The sequence below is a fragment of the Symphalangus syndactylus genome, chromosome 20 (genome assembly GCF_028878055.3).
Source record: "Symphalangus syndactylus isolate Jambi chromosome 20, NHGRI_mSymSyn1-v2.1_pri, whole genome shotgun sequence".
Classification (NCBI taxonomy): domain Eukaryota; kingdom Metazoa; phylum Chordata; class Mammalia; order Primates; family Hylobatidae; genus Symphalangus; species Symphalangus syndactylus.
In genome coordinates, this window is record NC_072442.2 from 27,740,390 (window position 1) to 27,757,401 (window position 17,012).

General features: G+C 42.6%; 1 protein-coding gene and 1 pseudogene across 4 annotated transcripts in view; one reads left to right on the top strand and one right to left on the bottom strand.

Annotated features, from left to right (window-relative positions):
* The window catches only part of SSH2 (slingshot protein phosphatase 2), a 315,105-nt gene that overhangs the window by 60,998 nt on the left and 237,095 nt on the right, over window positions 1-17,012 (top strand). The window lies entirely within an intron of this gene.
* On the bottom strand, window positions 15,062-15,757 carry LOC129470093 (large ribosomal subunit protein uL6-like; annotated as a pseudogene).

The window sequence follows — 17,012 nt, forward strand, 5'->3', positions numbered from 1 at the left end:
CATTTAACATAATTATAATCAATTCCTAGAAATAGAATTGCAGGCCCAAAGGGAATAGTTTTATTTTTAATAGACATAAAGCTAGGATGGGACCCAAGGTCCTATCCTGAAACCAAACCTGAAAAAAAAAAATAGTACCGACCAATATCCCATGCAAGAAGTCCATGCCTAAGCTCCAGGTTTTTTTCTAGGATCAGGCCAATGACTATCATAAACACCTACGCTTTAGTATCTATTCCTACTGCCTATGAGGAGAGTTCTGATTTCAACTGGGCCTGCACTCTGTGCAGAGATCAACACAGACTGATTTCTGCAGGCGACCTTCCTGCACTTCGTATGGTTTATGAGAAAAAGCCGTTGTCAAAAGCAGCTTATTCTTTCCTGCAATTTTCTTTTCAGAGGAACTCTTTTCTTTGGCAATAATCAGGTGGTCTTATTCACAAGGGTCTCTGCTAATCTCTTGCCCTGGGCAGGGTAATTCTTCCCTATGACTTGGCAGTTCCCCAGTCTTTCATCTCTTCCTTGATGCTCTCCTATTTTGGGTCTCTAGTCTCTTGCTTTTGTTAGTTAGGGCTAAATTCTTGTCCTGAATCTTCCATTTGGCCTAAAGCTTAGAGACCCAAGGTGTTTCTCTTTGGCCTCCATAAAGACACAAAGCAACCCAGGCAAGGGACACTACAAGGGGACAGCCTTGTGGCTATCTCTGAAGCCCTACCTCAAACTTGAGCTTCGACTCACCAGCAAGCTGCTCTTTAAGGTATGGTTGGCTTGGATTTCAGGCAACCAACACTCTTGATTGTAGGAGGCATTCCTTGATGACTGAAGTCCCTAGATTACTAAGATCCTCCTTTAGCTTTTGGGAGTTTCTCACCCCAGTGGTTCTCATGACACCTCCCAATTATAGTTTAGTAGGTAAGACCCCTTGTGTTGACCATCTCTCTAGAATCTCTGTCTGTTGAAGCAATTTCTGAATTCATCTCCAAAATCCTTTTCCTAAGATGGAAACTAGTTTAGAAAAATGTTCATTTCTTTGAGAAACATCTCTTTTTAGACACTCTCACTCCTCTGTTCTCTGGCTCTGGGGCATTGCTATTTTATGGCTAGAATCTTTTGAAACACTTCTACTCTTATCCCTTTACTGATTTCCTGACATTGCTCAACCTGTAATCAGCTTTGAGCTACCTCTGTTAGCATTCCATAAAGTCCCACTTTTCTAGGTTATTTTCCATGATGCTGGATGAGAGGGACTGAAAAGTCTGCCTGTTTTTCTCCCCGTCCAAGGGAACGGGGAGGATTCTGCAGGCCCATGACCGATATTTGACAGGGCTTCTTCCAAGAATTCCCTGGTGGGAACTGAATTTTTTTTTTTTTTTTTTTTTTTTTTGAGATGGAGTCTTGCTCTGTCACCCAGCCTGGAGTGCAGTGGCGCGATCTCAGCTCACTGCAACCTCTGCCTCCTGGGTTCAAGCAATTCTCCTGCCTCAGCCTCCCGAGCGGCTGGGACTACAGGTGCAAGCTGCCACGCCCACCTAATTTTTTGTATTTTAGTAGAGATGGGGTTTCACCTTGTTGCCCAGGCTCATCTCAAACTCCTGAGTTCAGGCAGTCTGCCCGCCTCGGTCTCCCAAAGTGCTAGGATTACAGGCATGAGCCACCGCACCCAGCCGGGAACTGAATTTTATGTGAGCACCTTGTCTTCTGCCTCCATGAGGGTTCCCCCAAGGCGCTTGGCAACCTCCCTATGGTGTTGGCTACTGAAATGTGGGTGACCAAGAAGAAACGCAGACTAGGACAAAATGTGTAATTGGGCTTCTCTCATCTTTAACAATTTTATGGATTCAAGGATCTTGAGGGGTAGGTACTACCTCTGCTGTACCCAAAATTAACTATGAGTTTTTAGTACATGTCAAGGGTTTAGATCAGGGAAGAAGAGCCCTAGAGAGTTATTCAGGTGATATTCTTCTCAGATAGTTTTAATCATTGGTATAACTGTTTCTCCAAAGAATAGGGAATGAATCTCTTTGAAAGATTATACCTGAGGTTTACAAGCTTTCACTTAGCTCCTTCTAGGCAGCTTCTCTCATCATAGTGCACTTAATCAATTAGAATACAAAAATGACCTTCTTACAGTGTGAGGACATCTTGTGGTCAGAATGCTATATAGGAAATTAATTACAAATACAAGACCATCACTCACTTTACCCCCAGTTCAGCCTGGTAGTTCTTAATTTTAAGTATCTCTAGCCTTCCTTGGTATCAATCTAGGTTCCTCTTCTAATACTAGAGCTAAATCTTTCAGTTCTCTTATTTATTAAAGAAGGAATAGAGCTCTTTACTTGCGAGGAAATAGGCTCTTTTCACAATCATCTGACACCTAACTTGGTAGTCTCAGGGTTCTAAGTAACAGCGATCTTTCTGCACTTGTCTTTCTTTCCTGGCGTACATCCCCACACAAATGTTCAAGGGATGCTTTTCTCTCCTTTCTTACTCAGTGTCTTCTTTTCTTCAAATGCCTTTCTGAAGTTCCTTAGTTTCTCTAAAATATCTGCCTTTTGCTGTTCAAACCTTCATTCTGTAAGGAAATAACCGAACTCTACCTCTTTGCACACATACAGTGATCATATTACGTGATACACACGTTAGCATCTCTAAAACCTAATTTACTTTCATAGCCCAGGTCCCAAATCAAGCTACACAGATTTTTTTTTTTTTTTTTTTTTTGAGACGGAGTCTCGCTCTGTCGCCCAGGCTGGAGTGCAGTGGCACAATCTCGGCTCACTGCAAGCTCCGCCTCCTGGGTTCACGCCATTCTCCTGCCTCAGCCTCTCCGGGTAGCTGGGACTACAGGCGCCCGCCACCACGCCCGGCTAATTTTTTGTAGTTTTAGTAGAGACGGGGTTTCACCGTGGTCTCGATCTCCTGACCTTGTGATCCGCCCGCCTCGGCCTCCCAAAGTGCTAGGATTACAAGCGTGAGCCACCGCGCCCGGCCTCTACACAGATTTTTTTTGTTAAGTGTTTGTGTGGCAGGGGCTGGGGGAAGTTGATGGTTGTATTTAAACCACAGACAGCTCTCATATATTGGTCTGAGGAGGGAAATAAATAACTAGAATGCTACAGTTTTAAAGACTGTAAAAATAATATGTAAGGTGATTTACAGGTGAATGGAGGTCAAAAGAATTGCATGCTTTCAGCACACACAGAGTTAACCTTGCAGTATCTCCTTGTTTTGCCAGCCTGCTGTTACCTCATGAAGTTGACAGGACTGATCTTTTAAAAACTCCTACACAGGGCTGGATATGTTGCCTTAGGCCTATAATCCCAGCAATTTGGGAGGGAGCAGGAAGATCACTTGAGCTGAGGAGTTTGAAATCAGCCTGGGCAACAGCGAGACTCCATTTCTACCAAAAAAAAAAAAAAAAATCAAAAAATTAGCTGGGCATGGTGGCACATGGCCTGTAGTTTCAGCTAGTCAGGAGACTGAGATGGAAGGATCGTGTGAGCCCTGGTGATGGAGTTTGCAGTGAGCCGATATGGCACTACTGCACTCCAGCCTGGGCAACAGAGCAAGACTCTGCCTCTAAAAATAAAAATAAAATAAATAAAACTCCTACACAGAACAGGAGGGAAATAAGCAGCTAACTTGTTAATAGCAGAAGCCTAACCCAAAATGGAAAATAATAGACTATTTGGTTTGCCTAAGGAGAGACAAACCAGCCTTTCTATGAATTACATTTCAATTCTCCTCAGCCATTTAATTAGCAACTAGATACATAACTCCAAGAGCTTCTCTTTTGTGTCCTGGTATTCTAGGTCTAGAAGTTCTGAGATGCTGCTGCCATTTTTTTCTCATTGTTCTTTTCATGGGTTTTCAGATAGGAGTGAACATCTACCACTGGCTGCTTGGCTTTTCCCTGTCTGTATAAACTTGTTTATTAACTTGTTCTTTTTTGTGGATGATTACTTCTCAGAATCTGTCATAGTACCTAACTTAGTGTGCATTTTACACTATATAGGTGTTGATCAAATACAAGTAGCAGCCCTCTGTGTAAACCGAATAACCTGTACATATGAAGGACTGCTTTTGCATCTCACTGGAGATAACCCCACTTTGCTTTTGGTAGTTTTGCTATCAGTTGCTAGTTTAGGAATCCAAGCATTAGTTAGGAATGTTTCTGTGAGAAAACATAATTCAATATCTACATATAAATTTCTAAATGATCTTTGTACTGCTTGTTTCCAGTTAATTGATTTTTCTAAACTGGTTTCAAATTCTTCCAGCATAGTCTCCTTTGCTCCCTTATTTCTTTTCTTTCTTTTTTTTTTTTTTTTTTTTTTTTTTTGGAGACGGAGTTTCACTCTGCCACCCAGGCTGGAGTACAGTGGCACGATCTAGGCTCACTGAAGCCTCCATCTCCTGGGTTCAAGCGAGTCTCCTGCCTCAGCCACCTGAGTAGCTGGGACTGCAAGGCACCCGCTACCATGCCTGGCTAATTTTTTGTATTTTTAGTGGAGACAGGGTTTCACCATGTTGACCAGGCTGGTCTCGAACTCCTGACCTCAGGTAATCCACCCGCCTCAGCCTCCCAAAGTGCTGAGATAACAGGCGTGAGCCTCCATGCCCAGCCTGCTCCGTTATTTCTGATATTTGTAAATTTATTGTTCTTCATCTTCTGGTAGTCTTTAGAAGACACTAATTTTTAATTAATCACAGTTAGACTTTGTTCCAGGTCCCATTGCTATTTTCTCTTCAGCTTCAACTATTTCTGTCTTTTATAGGTTAAATTATGAAACCAAACCCCATTCGGGTTCAGTGAAATCTGTGATAAGAATTAAGGTCAGCAAAGTCTTCTTCCCCTTCAAGGAATGATTTTTTAGAGTATTTCTGATTTATTCTTGGTATCCATGATTGTTCCTTAAACTAGGGTTAGAAGTTCCTTAGAGCCCTAACAAATGATAAGTGCATTTTTACTCTCAGCAAATTATCTACCAGGGAGAGGTTGAATCCCAAGTCCTCCCTCTTTATTTTATAGACTGGATAGGAAACTGGGTTGTAAAGCTTTCCTACTGGGGATCTCTGATTTCCAAATTGAGTTTAAACTGCTGATTCTCTTTCTTCCCTCCAAGCTCTGATGTTAAAATAAATGTTATCTCTCCACACAGCTGCAGTGATTTAATTGTTGTGCTGTATCAATCTTAACTTGCAGAAATTACTTTACACTTCTTTTCATTGTAGACTTACCATTTTAGAATATTAAGTCTGTTTTTGTATCTGAGTCAAGTATGTATAATAGAGAAGACGTTTATCTCTTATTTCAACTTGGTTGTAGAGAAACTGTTTCTTCAGTGCCTGGAGAAGTCATTGGAATTTGGAAACCCACTGCTTAACTGTTTTCATAGGAGTGATATGATTCCACCATTCCAGTTTTAATGCAGTGATTTAAGTGCTATATACAGAAGCAAATACTTCGGACCAGTGATTCTGAAACTTTAATTTATATCTGAATTACCTGGAGGGCTTGTGAAAAACACATTTCTGGGCGCTACACCAGATTTTTATTTGGTAGATCAGGGGTGGGGCCCAAGAATTTGCATTTCTAGCAAGTTGTCAGGTGATTCTGCTGGTCTGGAGACCACACTGAGAATCACTGCTTAGAGGATTTTTTCTCTCATTTCAGAAACATGCCCTTTTAGGGAAGCTGATTATATTAGAAAAAGAGAAAGGAAAAAATACAAAAACAAAAAACAAACAAACAAAACTACCTCAAGGAGATGACAGGGTTGTTTCTTTTTTTTTTTTTAAGTAAATATTCAGATTATCTCTGTGTGAGGGTGTGAATTTGCAACTACAAGTAATGTGGCATTTGTATGGGATCTGAAATGTGATCAAGTGAACATTCAAAGAATGATAAGCAAAATCTTTAAATCTTCCCAGCTAATTTTTTTTTTATTAATTTTTTTTGCATACAAAAACAATAAACATTTTCTAAAAATACATACAAACAAAAAGATGCGTATCAAACATATTAGGAAGGTTGCACATGGGAAGTCGGGGAATAGAAATGGGGGTGGGAGTTAAAATAAATGAGAGAGGGACTTTATATGGATCAGTGATAATAACTCAATCCTCTATTTGACGAAGAAGAGGGAGAAGGAAGAGGAAGAAAAAGTGGGATAAAGGATCAGAAAGGGAGGAAAATAGAAAAAATTAGAGTATGACTCCAGGGTAGACCTGTTTTGTTGTCATTGAGTTGGTTGGTTGGTTTGTCTGTTGTATTCTTCATGTTTCGCCAAGTTGGCCAGACTGGTCTCGAACTCCTAGCCCGAAGTGATCAACCCGCCTCGCCCCCCAGAGTGCCGGGACCACAGGCGTGAGCCACCACGTCCAGCCCCCACATTGCTTCTGGCCTCCGTGGTAGACCTCCCAGACGGAGCGGCCAGGCAGAGGAGCTCCTCACTTCTACCCAGACACGGGGCGGCCGGGCAGAGGGGCTCCTCACTTCCCAGACGGGGCGGCCAGGCAGAGACGCTCCTCACTTCTTCCCAGACGATAGGTGGCCGGGCAGAGGCGCTCCTCACTTCCCAGACGATGGGTGGTCGGGCAGAGGCGCTCCTCACTTTCCAGACGATGGGTGGCCGGGCAGAGGCGCTCCTCACCTCCCAGACGATGGGTGGCCGGGCAGAGGCGCTCCTCACCTCCCAGACGATGGGTGTCCGGGCAGAGGCGCTCCTCACCTCCCAGACGGGGCGGCCGGGCAGAGGCGCTCCTCACTTCTTCCCGGACGGGGCGGCCGGGCAGAGGCGCTCCTCACTTCTTCCCGACGGGGCGGCCGGGCAGAGGCGCTCCTCCCCTCTTCCCGGACGGGGCGGCCGGGCAGAGGCGCTCCTCCCCTCTTCCCGGACGGGGCGGCCGGGCAGAGGCGCTCCTCACTTCCTCCCGGACGGGGAGGCCGGGCAGAGGCGCTCCTCACTTCCTCCCGGACGGGGCGGCCGGGCAGAGGCGCTCCTCACTTCCTCCCGGACGGGGCGGCCGGGCAGAGGCGCTCCTCACTTCCTCCCGGACGGGGCGGCCGGGCAGAGGCAAAATCTTTAAATCTTATCACTGTTAGTTGCAATAGAAGACTTAGAAAGACAAGGAGAGATATTGTGAAAAAGTATGAGTATATCTATAAGAGACCTGAATTAAAATCTCTACTCTGCCGCTTAGACTTCATTCATATGAATTTGGAGTGTGTAACCTTGCTGGGTTGTTTTAATATTTTATTTATTTATTTATTTAGATGGAGTTTTGCTCTTGTTGCCCAGGCTGGAGTGCAATGGCGCAATCTCGGCTCACTGCAACCTCTGCCTCCTGGGTTCAAGCAATTCTCCTGCCTCAGCCTCCTGAGTAGCTGGGATTACAGGCGCCTGCCATCACGCCCAGCTAATTTTTTGTATTTTTAGTAGAGATGAGGTTTCATCATGGTGGCCAGGCTGGTCTTGAACTCCTGACCTCAGATGATCCACCCACCTCGGCCTCCCAAAGTGCAGGGGTTACAGGTGTGAGCCACTGCGCCCAGCCTAGTATTGAATGAGGTAAGAAATCTGAAATGCTTTACTTACGGTAGCTGTCCATCAAAGTTACTTTCATAGAAGCTAGCCTCCTCAGTTGCTTTTGTACACTCAGGAATCTTTTCAAAGTTTAAGGGTGATAAATTTTATCCAAAGTAATTACTTATAAAATAATTGGATCCCAACAATTACACCCCTGTGCATCTATACAAGTGCAGACATAGAAGATGTGAGACTTATTCTCCAAGCACACAAAATCTACTTATAGATTTAGGATTCTTTCTTTTGAAAGTACCAGAATACCATATTAAAACTGAGATAATTTTTAAGATGAGAAGGCCAGGAGCAAGGCAGTTATAGACTTGATACATTGATTAATGCAGTCGTCAAGGTTCTGAGTTCTGTCTGTCTGCTCTACCATCTTTAACTTGCTTCCTTTTGTCCTTGGGCCTCTCTTTTTGAGGTCACAAAATGGCTGTCACAGCTCTAGATATCAAATCTGCATAACTGCATCCAAAGGCATAGAAAGGGCAGTTTGTTTTCTCAAATCTCCTTTGTCAAGGTGGAAAACTTTTCCCACAAGCCCACAGCAGACTTGTCCTCAAGCCTTGAAGACCAGTATTAGGATATATGACTGTTCTGGGCTTCAGGGAGGCTAAGCTGAAAAGGCAGGGACTTGGCATTGTCAGCCTGAGTACTGGGACTGGTAGGTAAAAGAGGTTAGAGATGACTGTTGGGTAGACAACAGAAACTGCCCCAGGGAGACAAGACTATGCACAGATTAGAGAACAGTTCTGGGCAATTTATCATTAGGCTGAATTGTGTGCTCTAGGCCAGGAGTTGGCAATCTTTTTGTTGTTGTTGTTAAGGACCAGTTAGTAAATATTTCAGGCCTCATCTAAAGATACCAAAGCCACATATGGTCTCTGTTGCACATTCTTTGTCCTTTTTTTAAAAAAACAAACAATCCTTTTTAAAATGCAAAAGCCGTTCTGAGCTTGCTGGCTGTATAAAAACAGACCATGGGCCACATTTGGCCCACAGGCTATAGTTTGCCAACCCCTGCCTACACAAGGAAGGTTCAGAAGGGATCTCCTACTTCAGTGGGACTGAAGTCATCATTTTGAAGTCTCCTGAAATTCTGGGATTTGACTGGTGCTTTGAAGGGTGGGTGAGATTTGGACTGAGAGATGTGTTCCTTCTAAAGGGCACAGTGAGAAGAGAAACAAGCCTATGATGCTTATGTGCAATGAGTGAAGAGCAGCAATACCTTTGCAAATGAAATAGGCTAATTGCAGGCCAGAGTTAGGGAGTAATGTGGCATGAGTATCTTGACTCTCTTAGCCACTGACAGGCCAAGCTGCTAAGAGGCTCTGAGAAATAAAGATGCTCTTTTGGCTTAAAGCTTCCATGTTGATCTGGAGCCCAAGAGAGGCAGTGTTTCATGTAACAATTGGCTCTTCACAGTAGGAGCTGTTGCTACTATTACTAATTAAGGAACAAATATCATGTGTTCAGGGGAGTCAAGACTGTTGGTCTCTTAATTATACCTATATACAAAGATTATAACTTATCTTCAATTTGTGTTATTTTTATGGCAACAAGGAAGAATTGCAACAACTAATACTAAGTCACTTATTCATTGAACATTTATTGAATGTTTACTGTGTGCCAGGCCCTGGCAATACAAGTTGAGAAGCTCATAGTCCAGAGGGGGATAAAGAACATGTATAGCAATAATTACAGTAGTGAGTTAAGAGTTAGAAAATGTGTGCCCAAGGAACTGTGGATGCCTAGAAGAAGGAACCACTCAATTTATCTTGATTTAAATTTTCAAATTGACTCAGTTAAATTCAGTAACCACAGATTGTATCCTTAATACTAGACAATTTGCAAATCTGTACCATTTATCACAAAAAAAAGCCTATATAAAATACTATGAGTGGATTAAATCCAAATCATCACCTCTCCAGAAAAAGCTATTTCAAACATTCTGTGGCTGATATTAAGTTTTTGCGATCCTCTTTATGTGCAAAGTATATAACTATAGTGTTGTATTTCCCATTGTACTTAATTTTTTGCTTCCCAGTTTATTGGTGTAAATATTGGATTCTAGAAAACAATTGGTTCTCCCCAGTAAAGCCTTCAAAGATGAAGATTATGGGCCAGGCACGGTGGCTCATGCCTGTAGCACTTGGGGAGGCCCAGGTGGGCGGATCATGAGGTCAGGGGTTCAAGACCAGCCTGGCTAACATAGTGAAACCTCGTCTCTACTAAAAATACAAAGCCGATCATGGTGGCGGGCACCTGTAGTCCCAGCTACTTGGGAGGCTAAGGCAGGAGAATCGCTTGAACCTGGCAGTCAGAGGTTGCAGTGAGCCGAGATCGCACCACTGCACTCTAGCCTGGACAGCACAGCAAGACTGTCTCAAGAAAAAAACAAAAAAAAGAAGAAGATTATGGTGGTGGGCAGAATAATGGCCCCCAGTGGAGTCCTCATTCTAATTAGCTGTGAACCTGTAAATATGTTATTTTAACATAGTAAATGAGGAATTAAGGTTGCTAATCATATATAACTTTAAAATAGGAAGATTACCCTGGATTATCGGGGCAGGATGCAACATAATCAGTCACAAAGGCTGTTAAAGTAGAAGAGGGACACCCAAAACTATAAAAACCCTGGAAGACAACCTAGGCAGTACCATTCTGGACATAGGAACAGGCAAAGATTTTATGACACAGATGCCAAAAGCAATGGCAAAGAAGTAAAAGTTGACTCTAATTAAACTAAAGAGCTTCTGCACAGCAAAAGAAACTATCAACAGAGTGAACAGACAACCTGTAGAATGGGAGAAAATGTTTACAAACTATGCATCTGACAAAGGTCTGATATCCAACATTTATAAGGAACTTAAACAAATATACAAGAAAAAAAAAAAACAAAAAACTCCATTTAAAAGTGGGCCAAAGGGCCGGACACAGTGGCTCACACCTGTAATCCCAGCACTTTGGGAGGCTGAGGTGGGAGGATCACTTGAGGTCAGGAGTTCTAGAGTGGCCTGGCCAACATGGTGAAACCTGTCTCTACTAAAAAATACAAAAATTAGCCGGGCGTCGTGGCACACGCCTGTCCCAGCTACTTGGGAGGCTGAAGCACGAGAATTGCTTGAACCTGGGAGGCGTATGTTGCAGTGAGCTGAGATCATGCCACTGCACTCCAGCCTGGGGGACAGAGCGAGACTCCGTATCAAAAAAAAAAAAGAAAAAAAATGGGCAAAGGAGACTGAGCACAGTAGCTCATGCCTGTAATCCAAGCACTTTGGGAGGCCGAGGCAGGTGGATTACTTGAGGTCAGGAATTCGTGACTAGCCTGGCCAACATGGCGAAACCCTGTCCATACTAAAAATACAAAAATTAGCTGGGCATGGTGGCACGCTCCTGTAATCGCAGTGGCTGAAGCAAGAGAATTGCTTGAACCCAGGATGCAGAGGTTGCAGTGAGCTGAGATTGCACCACTGCACTCTATCCTGGGTGATAGAGTGAGACTCTGTCTCAAAAAAAAAAAAAAAAAGTGGGCAAAGGACATGAAGAGACGCTTTTCAAAAGAAGACGTACATGTTGCCAACAATCATATGAAAAAAAGCTCAACATCACTGATCATTAGAGAAATGCAAATCAAAACCATAGTGAGATACCATCTCACAGCAGTCAGAATGACTATTATTAAAAGTCAAAAAATAACAAATGCTGAGGAGATTGTGGAGAAAATGGAATGCTTATACACTGTTAGTGGGAGTGTAAATTAGTTCAACCATTGTGGAAAGCAGCGTGGCAATTCCTCAAAGAGCTAAAAACAGAATTACCGCCAGCATGCTGGCTCATGCCTATAATCCCAGCACTTTGAGAGGCCAAGGCTGGTGGATCACCTGAGGTCAGGAGTTCAAAACCAGCTTGGTCAACATGGTGAAACCCTATCTCTACTAAAAATACAAAAAATTAGCTGGGTTTGGTGGTGGGCACCTGTAATCCCAGCTACTCAGGAGGTTGAGGCAGAGAATCACTTGAACTCAGGAGGTGGAGGTTGCAGTGAGCCAAGGTCGCGCCATTGCACTCCAGCCTGGAAAACGAGCGAAACTCCATCTCAAAAAAAACAGAGCTAACAATCCCATTACTGGGTATATACCCAAAGGAATATAAATCATTCCATCATAATGACACATGCATGTATATGTTCATTGCAGCCCTATTTACAACAGCAAAGACGTGGAATCAACCTAAATGCCCACTGATGATAGACTGGATAAAGAAAATGTGGTACATATACACCACAAAATACTATGCAGCCATAAAAAAAGAACAAGATCATGTCCTTTGCAGGAACATGGATGGAGCTGGATGCTGTTACCCTTAGCAAACTAACATAGGAACAGAAAACCAAATACCACATGTTCTTATAAGTGGGAGCTAAATGATGAGAACACATGGAAACATAGAGGGGAACACAGACACCAGGGCCTACCAGAGAGTGGAGGGTGCAAAGAAGGAGGGGATCAGGAAAAATAACTAATGAGTCCTAGGCTTAATACCTGGATGATGAAATAATCTATAAAGCAAACCCCTGTGACATGAGTTTATTCATATAACAAACCTGCATATATACCCAGGAACTTAAAAGTTAAAAAAAGAAAAAGAAAAAAAAGTGGAAGAGGAACCCAGGAAAGGAGGTCAGATTGATGCGATAGGAGAAGAACTCAACCCACCTTTACCAATATTGAAGATAGAGGAAGGGGGCCATGAGCCAAAGAATGCAGATAGCCACTAGATGCTAGAAAAGGCAAAGAAATTGATTATCCTAAAAATAGTTAGGGCTACCATAACAAGTATAAGCCATTTAAACAGACTGATCGCTTAAATAACAAATATTTATTTTCTCATAGTTTTGGAGACTGCAAGTCAAAGATCAATGTATTGGCAAGGGTTGATTTCTTCTGAGGCTGACCTTCATGGCCTGTAGAAGGCTGTCCTCTCCCTCTGTTTTCCCATGGTCTTTCCTCTGGGTGTATATGTGTCCTAATCTCTTTTTCCATTTTATTTTATTTTTTTTTTTTTGAGACAGGGTCTTGCTCTGCCTTCTAGGCTAAAATGCAGTGGTGTGATCATAGCTCACTGTAAACTTGGACTGCTGGGCTCAAGCAATCCTTCTGCCTCAGCCTCCCGAGTAGCTAGGGCTACAGGCATGCCCAGCTATTTTGTTTTTATTTTTTTGTAGAGATGGCATCTTGCTATGTTGCTCAGGCTGGTCTCGATCTCCTGGCCTCAAGTGATTCTCTTGAGTTGGCCTCTCAAAGTGCTGGGATTACAGGCATGAGCCAGTACATGTGGCCCTAATCTCTTTTTATGAGAATATGAGTCATATTGGATTAGGGCCCACCCATATTGGAACCACCCCTAGGTTACTAAACCTCATTTTAACTTGATTACTCTTTAAAGGCTCTGTCTCCAAATACAACCACATTCTGAGGTACTGGGGATTGAAACTTAAACATGAATTTTGGGGGACACAATTTAGCCTGTAACATTCCCCTAGATCCTACAGAAGGAACACAGGTCTGCCAACTGTTTGATTTTAGGACTCCTTGCCTCTAGACTGTAAAATAATAAATGTATGTTGTTTAAGCCATCAAGTTTGTGGTAATTTGTTACAGCATATTAGAAAATGAGTTTAATTGTAAGTAACTTGAATCTATTAGTAGGAGGCTGATTAACTGAATCGTGGGATATCTCTACAATGAAATGTTATGCAGCAATCAGAAACAATGAAATGAATGTCTTAACAGACGAATGGATAAACAAAATGTCATATATGTGTGCAATGGAATATTATTCAGGCTTAAAAAGGAAGGAAATTCTGACACATGCTACAACATGCATGTATCTTGAGGACCTTATGCTAAGTAAGATAACTCAGTCAAAGACAAACACTGTATGATTCCACTTACGTGAATTATCTAGACCAGTCAAAACTCATAGAAACAAAGTGAGTGGTAGTTGCTAAGGGTTGGAATAGGGGGAAATGAAGAGTTGTTTGATGGATATAGATTCAGTTCTTTGAGATGAAAAAGCTTTAGAGATTGACTGTACAACAATGTGAACATACTGAACTGTACAGTTAACAATAGTTAAGATGGGGCCAGGTGTGATGGCTTATGCCAACACGTTGGGAGGCCAAGGCAGGAGGATTGTTTGAGCCCAGGAGTTTGCAACCTTCCTGGGAAACATAGTGAGACCCCATCTCTACAGAAAAATTTAAAAATTACCTGGGTGTCGTAATTTTTAGTCCCAGCAACTAGGGAGGCTGAGATGGGAGGATCGCTTGAGCCTGAGAGGTCCAGGCTTCAATGAGCCATGATCACACCACTTTACTTCAGCCTGGGTGACAGCAAGACTCTGTCTCAAAAAAATCAGTTAAGATGGTTGATATGGTTTGACTGTGTCCCCACCCAAATCTCATCTTGAATTCCCATGTGTTGGGGGAGGGAAACTCTGGTAGGAAGTAACTGAATCATGGGGCAAGTCTTTCCCATGCTGTTCTCATGATAGTGAATAAGTCTCATGAGATCTGATGATTTTAAAGACAGGAGTTCCCCTGCACAAGCTCTCTCTCTTTACCTGCTGCCATCCATGTAAGATGTGACTTGCTCTTCCTTGCCTTCTGCCATGATTGTGAGGCTTCCCCAGCCACATGGAACTGTAAGCCCAATTAAACCTCTTTATTTGTAAATTGCCCAGTTTTGGGTATGTCTTTGTCAGCAGCGTGAAAACAGACTAATACAGTAAATTGGTACCAGTAGAATGCTGAAATGAGTTAAGACTTTGGGGGACTGTTGGGAAGGCATGATTGGTTTTGAAATGTGAGGACATGAGATTTGGGAGGGGCCAGGGGTGGAATGATATGGTTTGGCTGCATCCCCAACCAAATCTTGAATTCTGACATGTTGTGGGAGGGACCTGGTGGGGGGTAATTGAATCATGGGTAAATTTTATGTTATGTCATTTTTTATGTTATGTGGTTTTTAAAAAGTAGTGAAACAAAGATACTAAGTTTAAAAGGCAAGGGCAGAAAAATAGGTGCAGTGTGCTTTCATTTGTGTATTTTGGAGAAAGAACATCTACACATACAATGCATGTATGTACACAGAATAATCCTGAAAGGATTCCTTAGGAACTGGCATAGTGATTACTTCTAGGAATGGGGTTGTGGTAGGTGGGAGGACGGGGATGGAGGAAGACTTAAAAATACTCTTTGACACCTTCTTAGTTGTTTACCACATATATGTGTTACATACTAAAATAATTGTTTTTGAGGGTTTTGTTTGTTTGTTTTTGTTTTTTGAGACAGTGTCTCACTCTGTTGCCCAAGCGGTAGTGCAGTGGTGGGATCACGGCTCACTGCAGCCTCAACCTCCTGGGCTCAAGTGGTCCTCTCGCCTCAGCCTGTTGCGTACCTGGGATTATAGGCATGCACCACCAAGCCCAGCTGTAATAGAGGTCTTTTAATGCATCATTAAAATATCACAAACAGGTCTTAGCAACCATACAGTATCTTGTTTCTGTAGCTGGACAACTCTTAGATCTTATTTATTAGCCTGCTAAACTGTTCCTTTTTCAATGACATACAGATCATCTGAAAGTTTTCTGTTATCTTTGTTTTTAACTGTTGTGGATTGCTAAATCAAAGCAGTTGAATTTGAAACAAACTCAGTGTCATTTCCTTCAAGGATTAATACATTTTTCTGGACTTAAGATAACTGAATAAGCAACACTGGCCTTATCTAAACCATCCAGATGTATTTTTTACCCAAGAAATTTTGGATTTCATCAAGAGACCCATGCTCCTGGATAACTAAGTTGATGGGGAAAGGAGCATGCACAGACCTCATCTTGTAATGGAAGCCCAGTGTAACACCCTTGATCATGTTCTGTACATGATTACAAATCGTGCAAGCAGTAGCCACTTCCTTTCTATTTCCCAATCATTTGTCGACCTAGCGCCTCTTCTTTTCCAAGGAGAATGCATCCTACATTGATGTAATTGAAGTCCCTCCCTAACTTTCTCTGGGGCTCTTCAAAATAACTGTGCATCCTTTCAGAGTGATGCCTGCATTTTCTGGAATGTCAATAGTCTGATCGCCAAGAATGGTCTTCATTCTCTCAGTAAATACAGCAAAGAATTGAAATAATTGTTTTTAAATGTATAATTTGCACAAAGACTTTAGAGAATTTCCTTAGTTGGATCAGACACAGACTATGAAATTGCTTTGTCAATGCAGTTATACCTAAGTGCCAGGGTATGTCTTAGCCTTTAAAGGATTAAAAGCTCTTACTCCCAAAGTTGCTGGGCTTTGGGGTATAAATATATTTTATTGTTTGATGTCTGATAGTATATTTTTGTTTTTATTTTTTGAGGGCAGGATCTCACTCTATTGTGCAGGCTGGAGTGCAGTGGCGTGATCTCGGCTCACTGCAGCCTCAACTTCCTGAGCTCAGGCGATCCTTTGACCTCAGCCCCCCGAGTAGATGGGACTACAGGTGCACGCCACCATGCCCAGCTAATTTTTTGTATTTTTAGTAGAGAACGGGGTTTTGCCAATGTTGCCCAGGCTGGTCTGAAACTCCTGGGCTCCAGTGATCTGCCTGCCTCAGCCTCCCAAATTGTTGGGATTACAGGCATGGGCCACCACGCCCAGCCTATGTCTAATAGTACATTTTCAGAGTCACTAGTTTCTTTAAGTACAGCTGCAATGTATTCACTTAGAACCACAAAAAAAATTAAAAAAAAAAAAGGAGAGGATGAAAGATGGAAGAAAAAGGGAAAGAGGAAAGAAATAGTAAATGTTCTCTGCCTCTTAAAACCATATAATCTATAACAAGAATAGGGTAAAAGAGACTTAACAGTAACAACAGGGCAACAGGTTTTGACTCTTGTGGGATTATTTATTCTTTTTTTTTGTTTTGTTTTGTTTTGTTTTTAGATGGAGCCTTGCTCTGTCTCCCAGGCTGGAGTGCAGTGGTGCAATCTTGGCTCACTGCAACCTCTGCCTCATGGGTTCAAATGATTCTCCTGCCTCAGCCTCCCGAGTAGCTGGGATTACAGGCACCTGCCACCACACCCAGCTAATTTTGTATTTTTAGTAGAGATGGGATTTTGCCATGTTGGCTAGGCTGGTCTCGAACTCCTGACCTCAGGTGATCCACCTGCCTCGGCCTCCCAAAGTGCTGGGATTACAGGTGTGAGCCACCATGCCCGGCCTCTTGTGGGATTATTTCTTAAGACTTCTGCTTGTAAATTGTTGGGTAACTGCACAAGTTAGATTTTAACACTCTTGAAAACCTCCTTCTTAGTACATGAGTTCTTGCATCATACAGTCCATATAAAAATTGCAACATTTTATTACTATAATT